Source organism: Camellia sinensis, chromosome 12 (assembly GCF_055761805.1).
Source record: "Camellia sinensis isolate YWXY chromosome 12, ASM5576180v1, whole genome shotgun sequence".
Lineage (NCBI taxonomy): Eukaryota > Viridiplantae > Streptophyta > Magnoliopsida > Ericales > Theaceae > Camellia > Camellia sinensis.
The window spans coordinates 55,958,980-55,975,076 of NC_138972.1; the positions used below are offsets into that span (position 1 = coordinate 55,958,980).

Here is a 16,097-nt window from a genome sequence, read left to right on the forward strand (position 1 = left end):
CTCCACCGCTGCTACCACCATGGATCCGCCGTTGTCGTCTCTATTGACGTCCTTGACACCCCTAGCTTTGTCGTCGAAAATTCAAATTCGCAGCACTCCTTCGGCCTTCAACCGCCTTACTCTATCGTCGTCAACAATAACCTCTCTTCTCTATGTTCGTAGATCTTAGATCTAGACTCCAATTACTTCAATGGCGACTGTTGCGATGAAGCCATGGAATTTGACACACTTTCAACATCGAATCACCGACACAAAAAATTGCTCGAACTCTTAGACTCGCTTACATCCGCACTCAAGCTGTGGCTTCCATGGAGCTCGCTTTGCTTAGCGAAGCCTTCTTCGGATGAAAAGCTCCCAATGGAAAATCAATCGAAGGGCTAAGATTTGTGTGAAAAAAAGATGGAATAGACTCAAATAGAGAGATTTAAAATGAACATTTTGTCACTACATGTACATGTATAATGGTAAGATATGGTTTGCGTGGTCTAGAAAATTGCATATATGGTAGTGGTTTGAAATTCAAAACCCTATATGGATCTTATCATGGGCATAACCACTCTTGTTTGGTCACTTTTTTCTACCTTTGCACAATAATTAAGTTGTTTTTTCTTCTAGATCCAGTGTTATTTATTTATTTATTATTTTTTTAATATTTTTTTGTAGTTGTTTCAAATTTTGAACATGTAGATCTTTTTTCTTTTTGAATAATGTTTGGGAGCTCTAATTTAAGAGCTCTAATGATGTGAGGAGTGCCATGTGAAGGTGGGACCCACACGTCTCTCTCTATCTCTCTATATTCTCTCTCTCTCTCTCTCTCTCTCTCTCTCTCTCTCTCTCTCTTACATATCACTAGAGCTTTATTTAGAGCTCTAGTATTAGAGGTATATATCATTACTTCTTCTTCTTTTTTTTTTTATTGTTGTTTTGTTGTGGATCTGGATCTGGATTTGGATTTGGATTTGGATGTGTGTGTGTGTGTGTGTGTGTGTGTGTATGTGTGTGTGTTTATCTTTGATCAATGCATCTATTTATCTTTGTGTGTGTGTGGTTGTTGATTTGTGTGATATCTGTGTTGTTGTTGATCAATCTGTCTTTGTTGATGATGAAATAGAAGCACACAAATATACAACAAATAGAGTAATGGAGAGACATATATAGAAAGTAAGTTTGGTTTGATTGCTTTGAAAAAATTGTACAAATAAAAATTATACAGATATGAAAAATTTGAACAAATAAAATTTGGATAGAAAATTTCTATAGATAAAAGTATTGAACAGATAAAAAATTGGATAGATAGAAACTTTACACAGACAAAATTTGGACAAATAGAAATTTACACAGAAAAAAATTTGAACAAATAGAAAATTTACATAGATAAAATTTGGATAGACAAAAAAATTTACACAAGAAAGTTTGAATAGATAGACAAAAAATTTAAACAAATAGATATAAATTTGAATAGATAAACAAAAAATTTAAACATACAGATATAAATTTGAATAAATAGAAAATAATTTGAAGAGATAGATATAAATTTGAACATATAGTCAAAAAAAAAGTCAACAGACAAAAAAAACTTAACAGATAAATTAAGAGATGAAATTGGAAATAAAATGTCTTTCAAAATAAACAAAAGAACTTCTCACCAAACTATTTCACAAAAAATGAATATTTCACTAACAAAAATATCTACTGAATTTAAAATCTTAGACAATTACATTGACAATTTTTTCAAAAAAGAAAAAATCATAAGAAAATAAAATAAGAAACCTCTTCTCTTTGGAATACAATTAACATAACAAAATAGGCCTAGATGACTTAAAAAAAAAAGTTTAAAAGTTTACAAAAGGTGAAGAAAAAAAGGTAAAATAGTCAATTAACACCATAATAGCAAGGGACTCATTTTTGAATACCCATTACTACTAATACCCTTATCCATGAGATTCATAGGCTCAAAGTCACATGTTATAACGTAGAATGTACTTAAGAAAATATCTTGTAATAAATATTTCAAGTCTAGAACTATCTATTGAGTAGTATAAATAAGGATAATGCCTAGTCATTTTGTATAAGTCAAAAATTTTGAAATCCAAGTTCAATACAAGAAGTGTTTCATTGCTTGTGTTTAGAATTGATATCAGAGTTTATTTTCTAAGCCTTGTCAATATAAGTATATGATTACTAGTATTGAAATTTGTATAGTTATTTTTATAATGTTTGGTTTTTATAGCTCCTATTCTTGTCTTACTAGTAATTAAATTTTCACATTAACTAAGGAATCTCGTGTTTCATGTCCGATGGGTCCACGTACCTTATGTTTACTTTATTCTTAGTTCAGATTTTGGAATTGTTGAGTAATTGAACCAATTTTTCCATATAGCTCATGTATTGGCACCAAGTGTTTTTTTGCTTTGGCTATTCCTTTCTGGATTATAAAGTTTTTGGAGATTGTTGGGTAGGGGAATGTTGTCAAGTGATGTCTTTGAATTATACAAGATAGAGAGCCATCTCTTTTTCAAGATAGTTTTACTTTTTGCAAACCATTATGTATAAGATTTGACATGTTCCCCCCTTAATTTCAGCATCTGTCTTTTATGAAGAACGAGTTCAAATGCCACGAGGAAAGTATAAAAAAGGCTATTCAAAAGCAAACCAATCCAGTTAAAAAAATATGATTGTGGGGGTGATTTTCTGACAACACTGTCAAACAGGTACCCAGCTGGAGAGCACTGGCAGAATAGATTAAGCCCGAACGACCTGCAACAGAAAGAGAAGATTCCAGTGGTGGCTCGTCCACCCGGGGGCACTCTGACGATCAAGTTAGTACTCAATATCTCTCAAAGATAACCAATAGTGCTTAACTCACTAGACAGAATATCAAAAGCATAAAGGACATACCTTAGACCTATGAGGGTGTCTCTCTTTTATAGCCAACATAATCCTAGTCCCAATAGAAGCCTAGCTCCAATGGACTTAGGATTACTGCTAATCTTGGACTCCCAGTAGAATTAGGATAAACTCTCTAAGAGTCTTATCTTTACCCAAACTGAAATCTTCTCCCATTCTAGGACTCTTGTCTCTTATCCACTTATCTCGGATTCCGGTATTCTCGCAAAATACCTTGGCAGTGCCCCAAATATCTTGGCAAACATGATCTGCCTATGTAGCACCTTGGCTAACAACCTCGGCCACGTGGACTACCCAAAAAATATGTCCCCACAACTGCCCCCTGGGTTCTATTACCTCGGCATCCTGAGGTGATGGAACCTATATCATTTTTTTTATTTAGCACGTCGGCTAAGCTTTCTTCATCATCTATTGCGGAAGTCAGAACTCGTCGGCTCAATATGACTAAGACCTATAGTCTGCTTTCATCAAGGCTTTGGAACCAACAACCAAATTCATTCAAGTTTCTCAGCCGAAACCGTCCTCCTAGCCTAGGTATTTGCTTCATTGAATCAAGAACTTCAAGAGTTTTCTTCATGCGTATGAGTTGGCATGTACAATTTTTCAACCGTTTCTGCCACGCATCTTTCCTCTACTGAGCTGTGTTTGTTACGTGTCATTAACTCGCCTTGCATCTGCGTATTTTCATCAAAATCTCTTCACTCTCTTTGTCTTTTCACTTCTGCATCTTCGTTTTTGTTTAAACTTTCTCTTTCAAATCCTCTATTGCTGCTTTTGCGAAGCTGTCTGCAACCAGTTTCACTCTCCTCTCTGGCAAGGCTTCTGCTGCACTTCCTTGCTTACGGCCACCGTCTGATCTCGGCGAACTTTACTTCGGCTTCATTGCTTTACTCGTTCATGTCTTTTGATCATTTAACCTGTATCTTGAATTTTCACCATGTACTGAACATGTACTGTTCTTGTACCTTGTACTTTTTTGTTACTCAAACAATTTATTGTTCAATGTCAGGCCGAAGTGCCTTCTTTCCTTATCTGAATGCATTCTTTAACTTCTTCTTTCAAGTGTTTTGAATGTTTTCCCTCTTCTTAATGCCCTATATGATTCCATACTTAGAATACAATTTGCATGTCTTCAACATACACCTTAACTGTGCAATCTCCCCAGATTAACATACCTCAGACAAAATTTCCGACCTTGCTTATCTCGGTCTCGGTTTAACACTTGAAAACATTGTAACAAATATTTTCACAAGTGTTGCTTTTACTTCTTAAGACTTGTGTCTTCCATTATCTTCCAAGTCTTTGTAACATAGTTACCTCGGCTATAGATACTTCTTTTACTCATAACCTTGGATTTAACTTCAACTTGTAAATTTTCTCAAAATTTCAACAAGTGTTAAATCAATCTTCTTTCTCGGTTTAATTTCAACTTGTAAATTCTCTTAGAATTTTAACAAGTGTTAAACATGATCTCGGTTTAACTTCAACTTGTAAATTGTCTCAGAATTTCAACAAGCGTTAAATATCATCTCGGTTTAACTTCAACTTGTAAACTTTTCTCAAGTTTCAACAAGCGTTAAACATCATCTTGGTTTAACTTCAACTTGTAAACTTTTATCAAGTTTCAACAAGCGTTAAACATCATCTCGGTTTAACTTCAACTTGTAAACTTTTCTCAAGTTTCAACAACTGTTAAACATCATCTCGGTTTAACTTCAACTTGTAAACTTTTCTCAAGTTTCAACAAGTGTTAAACATCATCTCGGCTTGTGAAATTCCAACTCCCAAGCATCATTCTTCAGTCCTTTGCCCCCTAATGTGAACTTAAGTTCCACTTGGGTTCTCATTATGCATGTGGCTTTGACCTTGATATTGCTCTATGGGCAGGGGATCTGCCCCCTGCATGGCTTCCACATACTCCTTTGTGGAAAAAAAGTCTTTTAACTCAGGCTGTGCTTTTTTCTTCTTGGATTTAATCATCTGGACTGAGATCTTGCCTTCTGGAATCTGGGATTTGCTCACTTTAGACTGAGCTCTTCTTTTCTCGGACCTAATCATCTAGGCCGAGATTTTGCTTTTTGGAATCTGGGATCTGCTCACTTTTAGACTGAGCTCATCTTTTCTCGGACCTAATCATCTAGGCCGAGATCTTGCCTTCTGAAATCTGGGATCTGTTCACTTTAGACTGAGCTTTTCTTTTCTTGGACCTAATCATCTAGGCCGAGATCTTGCCTTCTAGAATCTGGGATCTGCTCACTTTTAGACTGAGCTCTTCTTTTCTCAGACCTAATCATCTAGGACGAGATCGTGTCTTCTGGGATTCTCCATGGCCGACCTCCCATAAAGGCCGGTGAGAATGTCCCTTGGTCTCGCCATGCGGAGGGACTACAGGAATCGTTTTCGGCCCCCTTTTCTGGGCGTCTTTCTTGGCCTCTAGAATTAGCATATCTTGTAGCGAGAATAGTGGCTGCACGACATTGTTCTACATCAGGAAATTGACGACCGTTTGCAGGTTCGCCAATTTGTCCGCCATTCCCTTTATCTCGTCGTCTCTCCATAGGCACCTTATCCTTCCATACCTGGAGGTCATCCTCGTTGTAATACCCGCTCCGGTCCATTTTCTTTGGTTCGTCGCTCTCCTAGCCGACGTTCTTTCCTTCGTGATTCTTATCACGAGTCTCTTCGTTGCAGTTGACTTCTTCGACGTCAGAGTCACTATGTTTCCTATTCTTAGTAGAGGTGTTGTCCCTAACCTTCTCTTTCTGTCCATCGTTGGCCATTTATTCTCTTTCCTTTCCCACAGACGGCGCCAAATTGTGGGGGTGATTTTCTGACCACACTGCCAAACAGGTACCCAACTGGAGAGCACCGACAGAATAGATTAAGCCCGAACGACCTGTAACAGAAAGAGAAGATTTCGGCGGTGGCTCGTCCACCCGGGGACACTCCGACGATCAAGTCAGTACTCAATATCTCTCAAAGATAACCAATAGTGCTTAACTCACTAGACAGAATATCAAAAGCATAAAGGACATACCTTAAACCCATGAGGGTGCCTCTTTTTTATAGCCAATATAATCCTAATCCAATAGAAGCCTAGCTCCAATGGACTTAGGATTACTGCTAATCTTGGACTCCCAGTAGAATTAGGATAAACTCTCTAAGAGTCTCATCTTTACCTAAACTGAAGTCTTCTCCCATTCTAGGACTCTTGTCCTTTATCCGCTTATCTCGGATTCTGGTATTCTCGCAGAATACCTCGGCAGTGCACCAAATATCTCGGCAAACATGATCTGCCCATATAGCACCTCGGCTAACAACCTTGGCCACGTGGACTACCCCAAAAATATGTCCCTACAATGGTCCAAGGCTAACATGGCTCGATGGTTGATTGTATCTCCATTTATGGACATTGATGACATTCTTCAAATTATACAACAAAGGAACCTAATTATAAGTGACAGTTGGGAATTCATAATGAAGGATCCCCTCGTTGATTTGTTTTGAGAAGACTACCCAAAGGTTTTTTCAAACTAAACGTGGATGCTAATATTCAAAAGAGAGAAGTCTATTGTGGTATTGTTGTAAGAGATGAAAATTTGAAGCTTATTAATTTCTTTCACTACAACTATCGCTATGAAAATATAAAAGAGGTAGAACTGGATACTCTTATTATGGCGATGGAGATGGTTCAGATGAAATTAAAAGGAATTGATCAATTAATTGTTGAGATGGATCGGAAAGATCACGTCCTTGACATCAATTCCCTCAAAATTTCAAAAAATTCCGGTCTACTTCGAGAAAATTTTGTAAGTTTGTTACAAATTAATAGTTATATATATGAAAAATATTATGTAAAATTAATTTGTGTGAAAAATATTGCAAATTAATATTATATATTATGCAAATGCTTAATAATTATTTAAGAATATTCTTCAATCAACTGACAAATTAAAATTGTCCCAAATCACCGAAATTGTTGTTTGATAATTTATCAATTTGTCATTCACAATTTAATTTATAATTTTACTATTAAACCGTGCGAAACGCACCATACACACCTCTAGTCTCAATAGACTATGACTCCGATGCTGTACTTGCAAATAAACATAATATTAATGAGTCTCATCTCACTGCTAAACTAGTCCATCTCTTGCCTCTGAAAAAAAAAAAAAAAAAAACCTCAAAGTTTTGTTCTCACTTTAACTTTTTAATGTTTTTGTTAATTTATTTTTAAAATTAAATAAAAAATATCACGTTAATTTTTGTATGACATAAAAAAATATTATTATATTATAATTTAAATTTGTGACAAATGTCTAACTTATATATAATAAAATATTTTTATATCACGTGACTATCAATATATAATTTTCTATTTAATTTTAGGCATAAGTTAGTTTTTTGAGCAAATTGATAAAAACTTAAAATATGAAGAGTCAAAGTGAAAAAAATAAATTTAATAGACAAAAAATAAATAAATAAAAATAACCAAGCAAAAAAGAGATAAAGCATAATTTATCCTGACTAAATAAATAAATAAAGATAAATTAAAATTACACCCATTTAGATATACTTAAAATATAAATTGTTCCATGTGATTTTAAAAATTATAAATACTCGCTGGTTAAAAAAAAAAATTGTTAAACAGAATTGATTGAAAAAATAAAATTTCTAACTTCTCTTATATATAATAAAATTATCTGAATTATTAACTAAAATAAATTTATGACATTATTAACAATTATTAATTGATTTGATGAATTATTAATAAAATAAATTATTTGTTATTAAATTAAAAAATTTAAGAGAAAATATAATTTCTAAAATTATAAAAAATAATTTGTACTTAAATAAATTTGAAGACATCTCCAACGGTTCAACAAAAATATCACCAAATCTAACTAAAAATATGACTAATTCCTCTATCTAATATCAGCTGCTCCAACAATATTTCATCAAAACATATTTCATCAAAACATAGTGCAGAGGTCGATCGGCCGGGTGACTGATAAGAGCAAATTGGATTCTCAACTTTCAAAACAGAGAGCCTTGAATTTGATTCTTATCTTTCAATGTCAACCTCCTAATCACATCTGCCACTCTCACCCCCTCTCTCTGTGTCTGCTCTCCAATTTGTTTATCAATGGCGGTCACCATTTCTCAAGCTCGTGTCCACCTGTCAAGAACTTGGTCGTATCTCTGGCTATTGGGTGACAATTCCTCCTCCTGATTCTCATGGTGGTCGTGAATTTGAAAATTCTTATCATGGGCTGAACTTGAAATGCACGCCATTTTATTCGAAAATCTGATATGGAATTGCGAAATCAATGGTTTCTCAAAGAACCCATTTGAAGGTAAGGAAAGAAGAGACAAAAAAACATATCAATACAATTGATCTCAACATTCATCACGGTCCCACATCTCTTTTTCTCTATATTTCTAGAATTTGAAAAAAAAAATTTAACTTTCTTAGAAGAACCACTCTCCGTCAGGGGGAGAAAGAGAGGAAAAAAAAAAAGATGAATGGTGGAGTTTATTCATCACAGACCTATATTCACAACTTGTTAAAGTTTATTCTGTAAGGTAAACGCATAAGAAAATGGTGAAATTTGCTCAATTCCTTAGTTTGGTAAAATTTTAGATTATTTTCAATTTGATATCATTTTAATGAAGTCATTAAAAATAAAAAAAATTATTATTTTTTATTAAATTTAAATTTAATAATGAATATGATGTACGATTGGAGACCTTAGAGATATATTTATAATTTACATAATAAAATAAATAAAGTGTAATCTTATATTGATTTTCAACCGAAAGACAAATCCAGTATCTGCGGGACAGTTAATTGTGTGGGTCCCAAACAATTTGTAAATGCACACAGAAGAAGTCCATTCACACACTGACATACAGATAAATACAGTCCCGTGTATACTACATCTTTTCCTCTGACCATTCAAAAAAAAAAAAAAAAAAAAAAAAAGAAAGAAGATTGGTTGGAAATAATTTGAAGAAAAAATTATTTATAAATTCTATTATGGAGATTTATACAATATATGATTTTACTAAAAGATTTATGTTTTCATAAATTTTATGAGAAGTTTGTTGACGCATTTACCTTCAATATTAGTTATTAATATCATAAATAATTGAAAAAGCATATATAGGAAATTGAATGTTACCATAAATCATATCTATATAAACGTAGCGTAACGTGACATCTATACGTAACGTGATACCTACATAAACGTAACGTGACACTAGGAAATTGCATGTTACCATAGATCATATCTACATAAACGTAACGGAATGTGACACCTATATAAACGTAACGTGACACCTATGATCTATGACAACATTCAATTTTCTATATAGGAAATTGAATGTTACCATAGATCATATCTACATAAACGTAACGTAACGTGACACCTACATAAATGTAACGTGACACTTATAGGAAATTGAATATTACCACAGATCATATTTTCACATTCAATTTAAAAAAATAAAAACTCGTTAAGTTTGCAAAACGTAACGTGACATGTTACATTACGTTTATATAGGTGTCATGTTACGTTTATGTAGGTGTCATATTACGTTACGTTACGTTACGTTTATGTAAATATTACGTTTTTTTTTTATTAGCAAAGAAAAATTTCATTAACATCATGAAATTAAAGGTACAAGAAGATGACATGCATCGAGAGAGATTTGGAAAGTACAAATTACCCCTACTACTGCTACTCGCATCCATACAACCAACCCCTTGACCTCACGAATTTTTTTTAAACAAAAAAAAAAGTTAAGAAGGACTCAACTAGAAAATAAAATACATGAATCCCTACAAAATCAATCCACACAATCCAAAGCCAAAAACCAACACCAAAACCAAGCTGCTTCACTCCCAACGCCCACCTGCTTTACATATTTTTAAACTAAAACTTTTCACTCCCAATGCCCACACCACCCAAACAAACTCTTTCCAATAATCCACGCCTGCTGCACGCCTGCTGATCCGACCCAGGACGTTCCATGGCCGAAAAACTCCATAGCCAACATGGCCGGAAAAACTCCTTGCTGGCCAACTGATCCGTAACCTTCCCATTAACACTCCTACTAGTATAATCTATCATACGGTGTAAAGCCTCCACCGCTGCACAAACCTGACAAACCCCTTGTCCAACCCCTTGCACTCCTACTAGTATAAAGAACTCCTAGCTGTCCTGCTTCTGACCAGCCTTCTCCCACGCCTAAAGAACTCCTTCCACCAACCTTTCTCCCATGCCTGACATCTCCATCGGGCTTCACCCACTCTATGGCCGGAACATTGAAACTTCACCTATGGCCGGAACTGCCACGTTCTGCTGTGCTGCTACTTGTACTCTATGGCTGGAACTCCCACGTGGGAGCACTGCTCCCTTTGCAGTACATTACCTACGCTTGTCACTTCCACTGAAGCTTCACTTACACTTGACATTTTTGCCGAACTTCGTCGGACTTCACCTACTCTATGCTCGAAGCTTGCTTCCAATATCGAGACACCCACCGCCAAAACACCTTTTGGCCAAACACTCACACCCAACAAGAACCCCCACGATCTGATGTTCTGCTACTCGCAATCTATGGCCGGAACTCCCAAGCCGGACTTCACCCACTCCGGACTCCCCCAAGAACAACAACTCTCTCTAGAAATCGCCGAACACCATAACTACATCAGAATGCCTGGGCCGAACGAATGAAGCTCCTAAACAAATTTGGATCATCCCTTTATTCAGCCCAACGCTGACCTCCACAGATCTGAATGGAATCCACCCCTCAAACTCCCACTTGCGTAGGAGTGCACGAATGAAGTTCCAAAATAAATCCAACCCTTCCATATTCAAGGCGCCTTTCATGGTCGAAACCCCCCAAGACTGAAACCCACCCCAAACACCAAAGTGAATTAAAAAAGATATGGAAAAACTTTGGAGATTCAAGTTTATTAAAACGGAAAACAACGATCATGAAAGAGGCGAGGCCAGCCGACCGCCATCACCAAAGGCGATGGCGGGCTGGCCAACAGCGAGACTCGGGGTGGAGGTTTAGAGAGAGAGAGGTTTTTTAGGGAGAGAGAGGTTTTTTAGATAGGGTCAATAATCAAATAAGACTTGCCAAGTCTTAAATGGATTTATATAAGTATCACGTCACGTTACATTTATGTAAGTGTCACGTCACGTTACGTTTATGTAGGATCTTGTGGAATACATTCCTATCTAAATAGGACTTAAGACTCTATAAGAAATTACACAGGACTTAACCTACCACAAGTGTCTGAAAAAGGACTTATAAATAAGTGTCCGTAATTTCAATAAGTAAATTTATTTGAGTTATATTATTATTTTTTTATTTTTTTCGTATTTTTATAAAAATTTAAAAATACATTAAATAAGTAAACTCTAAACAACTTTTAAAACACTGCATGTACAAATACGGCTAATGTACAATACACACCCAAAAAAAAAAAAAATTGTATTATTTATGCAAGTTGGGAAATATTATAGTACACACCGCTCAAAGAATTTGTATCATATGTAATTTACAATTAAATAAGGAAATAACATAATTTTATACTTTTTGATCCATAAATATATATATATATATATATATATATATATATATATATATATATGTTATAACTACATAATATGAGGTGTAACTAAAATAATATCATAACTAAATGAAAAAATGAGATAATTAGGGGTGTATATGGTACACCCTTTTAAGAGTGTGTATATTATAATTTTCCATGCAAGCGATGTTATAATTTAATGGATCATAACAAAACATTTTTGAGACATAACTAAATGTTACCTCTTTGATTATAATTACTATATCATACCTAAGGGACATAATCAAACACTATTTGAGGCATAATTAAAAATCTTTTCATAATTAAATCATAATCAGTATCATAATAAATTATAACTAAAAATTACAAAAATTATAACTAGAATATATGATACACACTTTTTTTTTTTTTTTTTGAAATGTGTATTATAAAATTTTCCCAACAAGTAAATGTATGTATACTCTTATATTACTACATAGATATATAAATAAACCAACAAAGGGAACCCATATTTCACCCTTTTATTTATTTATTTTTTATCATATAATAAGATATTAATGAATTAGTCAAATTATACATTATCAATTGACGTCACTCATTAACTAGAACCTAATACATTCCTTCACACTTCAATGCCTCTTCATAATCACTTGAATTATGACAGTGTCTATTCATTTTTTACTTTGCCACTTTGCATATATATAATAGGAGTAAGGAAAATGTTTGGTAGCTCAAATTTTTGTGGCTCAAATGGCTCAAATCTGTCAAAACGACGTCGTTTTACACTCAAAATCTGTCAAAACGACGTCGTTTTGATATATTTGAGCCATTTGAACCACAAAAATTTGAGCTACCTAGGATTGTCGTAGGAGTAATATCATAATAAACATCATAATAATTTATAATTATTATTAAAATAACTCATAACTAAATCATAATATGTACAATCAAATCATAATCAAATTATAACTAATCCCCTAATAAGTCATAACTAAATATTACAAAGATTATAAATAGGGGTATATACTAGAATTTCCCATAATATAGAGCATAAGGTTTTATAATTTTATAACGCTTTTTTTTTTTTTTCCTTACGAAATATTTATATTACTAAGTTCTTCACAAAATAACTATTGCAGTTTTCAAATTCAATTCATCTTTTTTATTTATAAAATCACTAAAAACTTTAGATATAAACTTAAAAACCCATCGAGTTTGTACCACCTACTAGTAAATGTATTTTTTTGGGTGAATAAACCTACTAGTAAATGCAAATACATGTAAGGCCATGTACATGGCTATTTGGTGTTCTATTGAAGTGAATCATCTCTAATAGTTGCTTTCTTTCTAAGCCCTACAAATTTGGGGAAATCAAATAAGAAAAAATGATTAATAAAATAATAAGTTTATAAAAAAATATTAAAATGATATGGTGCTGAAAATTTTAATATAATAAGTCACCTTGATAGTTTTTTATTTAAATTAAATCAATACAATTCTTAGAACAATAATATCAGTAAGTTTTTAAATTTGAAATAAATATAAAGTCGTCACATTAGTTTGCATAATTTTTTATAGAGTTCTTCAATTTATATATCGTTATTACTCACCAAATAATTCAAATGAGAGATAAAAAAAATAAAATAATAAAATAAGCCCAATAATAAAATAAGCCCAATCAACCCCTTCTCAACTCATTGAAGCTTGAATCACAAAAAAATAAATAAACAAATGTTAAGTTTCTCTCATGTTAAAATTTCAACATGACGGAATTTGAGAGGTTAGTAGGATCTAACATATGTTTTGTTTCAATAAGTTGAATCATTTATTTTGTGAGACCCACAATATATATTATCTATGAAAAAAATTAATTTAATCTAACAATTATAATTTTTTCATTTTATTACATTTGTCTCTTAAAAAATAAATGACAAATATATATTTAAAATAGGCTATCTATTTTTTTAGAGACAAATATGATAGAATGAAAAATGTTACGATTATCGAATTGCTCTAAATTTTTTCATAGATAATATAAATTATGAATCTTACAAAATAAACGATTCGAATTATCAAAATAAGATCTGTATTAAGCCCTATGGACCCTCAAGGTCTATCATGTTAAGATTCCAAGAAATGCCCAACCCAAACCCCCAAAAAAACAAAAACCTCATTGAAGCTATTATGGGGAACTGCAGAGATTGAAGACACCAACCAACAAAGAACAAAAGCATGCAGGCCAACAACATTCATTACACCAAACAACCACATTAATGGAATTAATATTCATGAAATGATCAAACAAAATGTATTTCTTGCCATATATATTATATATATATTTTTTTTTGTTTTCAACAAATAAAAATATTTTCTCAGCAAAATCTCAAAAATAAGAAGTAACATTCCATATACAAATGTAAAGATTACTTGAAACAATCCTGTGAGCAGTCCAGCAAAGTCTCAAGCACATATATATTTCAAAAAATGAAAAGAAAAGAAAAGAAAATGGAAGGAAAAGGCAAGGAAATTTGCATAGCTTGAAAGAGAAAATCAAGCTTTGTTGTTTATCCCCACTACTTATCTGTTGTGTAGAGGATTTGGACCTGTGTAGACTTTCCTCTTCTCAGCACCAAAAACATCATCATCTTCACCATTTTTATCTGCATTTCCTTTGAAGCCTTTGTTGTGAGGTTTGAGAGAATTCATCTTAGAATCAGACCTACCTTTGAATCTGCTGAGTTCTGCAAAACATGGAGTCTCCAACTCTATCAGCATCAGCAGAAGAAGAGACAAGCAAGCCAATAACTTTTTCATACCCATATGTTTCTTGCTACTGAAAACCCAAGTCATGACATAGGAATTGGATAGGATCCCAAGAATAGAAGAGACCTCTCTCTCTCTCTATAGAAGTGAAAAAGGAGGTGGTTCTGAGGTGGGGTTTTAGTGAGGATTATTACATGAAGAGACTTTTTGTATGGTTCAGTAAGTAATGCCTTGGAGTTTGAAGAAGAGGGTTAAGTCGATTGGAAAGAAAGAGGGTCAATTTGCATAGGGTTTGCTGCTAGAAAGTTATTCTGTTACTGATTTCAGAGCCTAGGTTTTACTGGTAGTGTTAGAGAGCTCTGCTAAAAGCACAGAGAGAGAGAGAGAGAGGGAGGGAGGGAGGGAGGGAGGGAGAGAAAGGTGAAGTTGTGTGAAAGCTCAGCAAAGCAAAGGTGTCTCCTGAATTTCATAATCTTTATCAATATCTTGGGTCATGTGAGAACAATCATTTTCTTTTCTTTTTTTCTCTCTTTTTTCTGTTTGTTTTGATGGAGAGTTCTTGCTTATGAGGGAGGGTTTTGCTACTTTTCAGTGAGAATGTCTCACTCTATATAGTGTATATAGTTAAACATATTTTAGGGAAAGTTAAACCAAAAGGAGCTGCCCTTTTAGCCAAAAAAAAAAAAAAATAAAAATAAAAAATTAGTGTGGAGAAACATTTTTCACAATGTGGTGTTTGGTTTTATGTTAATAAGTGTATTTCAAAATAAATACATGGGTTTGTCTTTATTTCACACGGAAATAAGAAAAAAAAATCTTCACTTTATAAGATATTCACTTGTATTGGGTTAGTCATTCTCTGGTAAAATAGTGGACCTTATGCATAAGGGCCACCACCAAATGAGCCAACCCAAATTTTAAAAATTGAGTAAGCTTTGATTTTATTAAAAAAATTCATAATTTATGCACATTATTTATCACATCCCGGCACCATATATCAAATTCATACGTGTCCCAAGTTGAGTTAGGATTTATTAGCCAATAAAATTACATTTTCAATAATATTCATTAATTTAAAATGGTAAAAATCTTTTTTTTATTATTATTTATTAATATCAAAACCCTGTGCTTAGTTAGCACACCCAATTAATTTCATCAAATCCCGAAATCTTTTTGTTTACCATAATGAAAGATTTGGTCCTCTCTTGCTTGGCTACATAAGACCTCCTATATTATTTTAAACACACCCAAATTCATATTCTTCTTATATATATATACATAGTGTCTGTTTCCATTGATTTCGATCAAGTAAGGTTGACATTATAGTATATTTCAGTCTTCCTTCGGGCAAAGAAGGTCAAGAAAGAGGTTATTTCTGGGCAGAGAATGAAATGTCTTAAAGAGAGCGGCCAAGTGTATACACAACTGAACCCAAACAATAACTAACTGATTCTTCTATTTACTTTAAGCCAGCAAGATAATTCATTCCATAATCTCTCTACAGTTCCAACACTTTCTAATACATTTTTGTTAATGTAGAGACCAAAAATAATATATATATTTGTCATAATTTTTTTTTAATGTTTAATTAGCATAAAAAAAAAGTAGAAAAAAAATTGTTATACCTCTTCAAGCCTAAGTCTATATCAATTAGGGTCCTACTTAAATATGTTTCGTAGGCTATTTTAGACTCATCATTCATTGAAAATTTTCTAATTAGCATTGTTGTGTAAACAATTTTTATTGGACCAAAAATGTAAAATTTTCATGACAGTGTATCTTGAAACAATCGAAGGCCCTCAAATTAAGTTCAATA

General features: G+C 33.2%; 1 long non-coding RNA gene across 1 annotated transcript; it reads right to left on the reverse strand.

Annotated features, from left to right (window-relative positions):
• Window positions 1–13,812: 13,812 nt before the first annotated feature.
• Window positions 13,813–14,947, reverse strand: LOC145804152 (uncharacterized). The gene is made up of 2 exons (XR_014345773.1): window positions 14,335–14,947; window positions 13,813–14,259 (listed from the first exon to the last, which is right to left on the reverse strand). It is a non-coding gene; the product is annotated as an uncharacterized LOC145804152 (long non-coding RNA).
• Window positions 14,948–16,097: the final 1,150 nt, after the last annotated feature.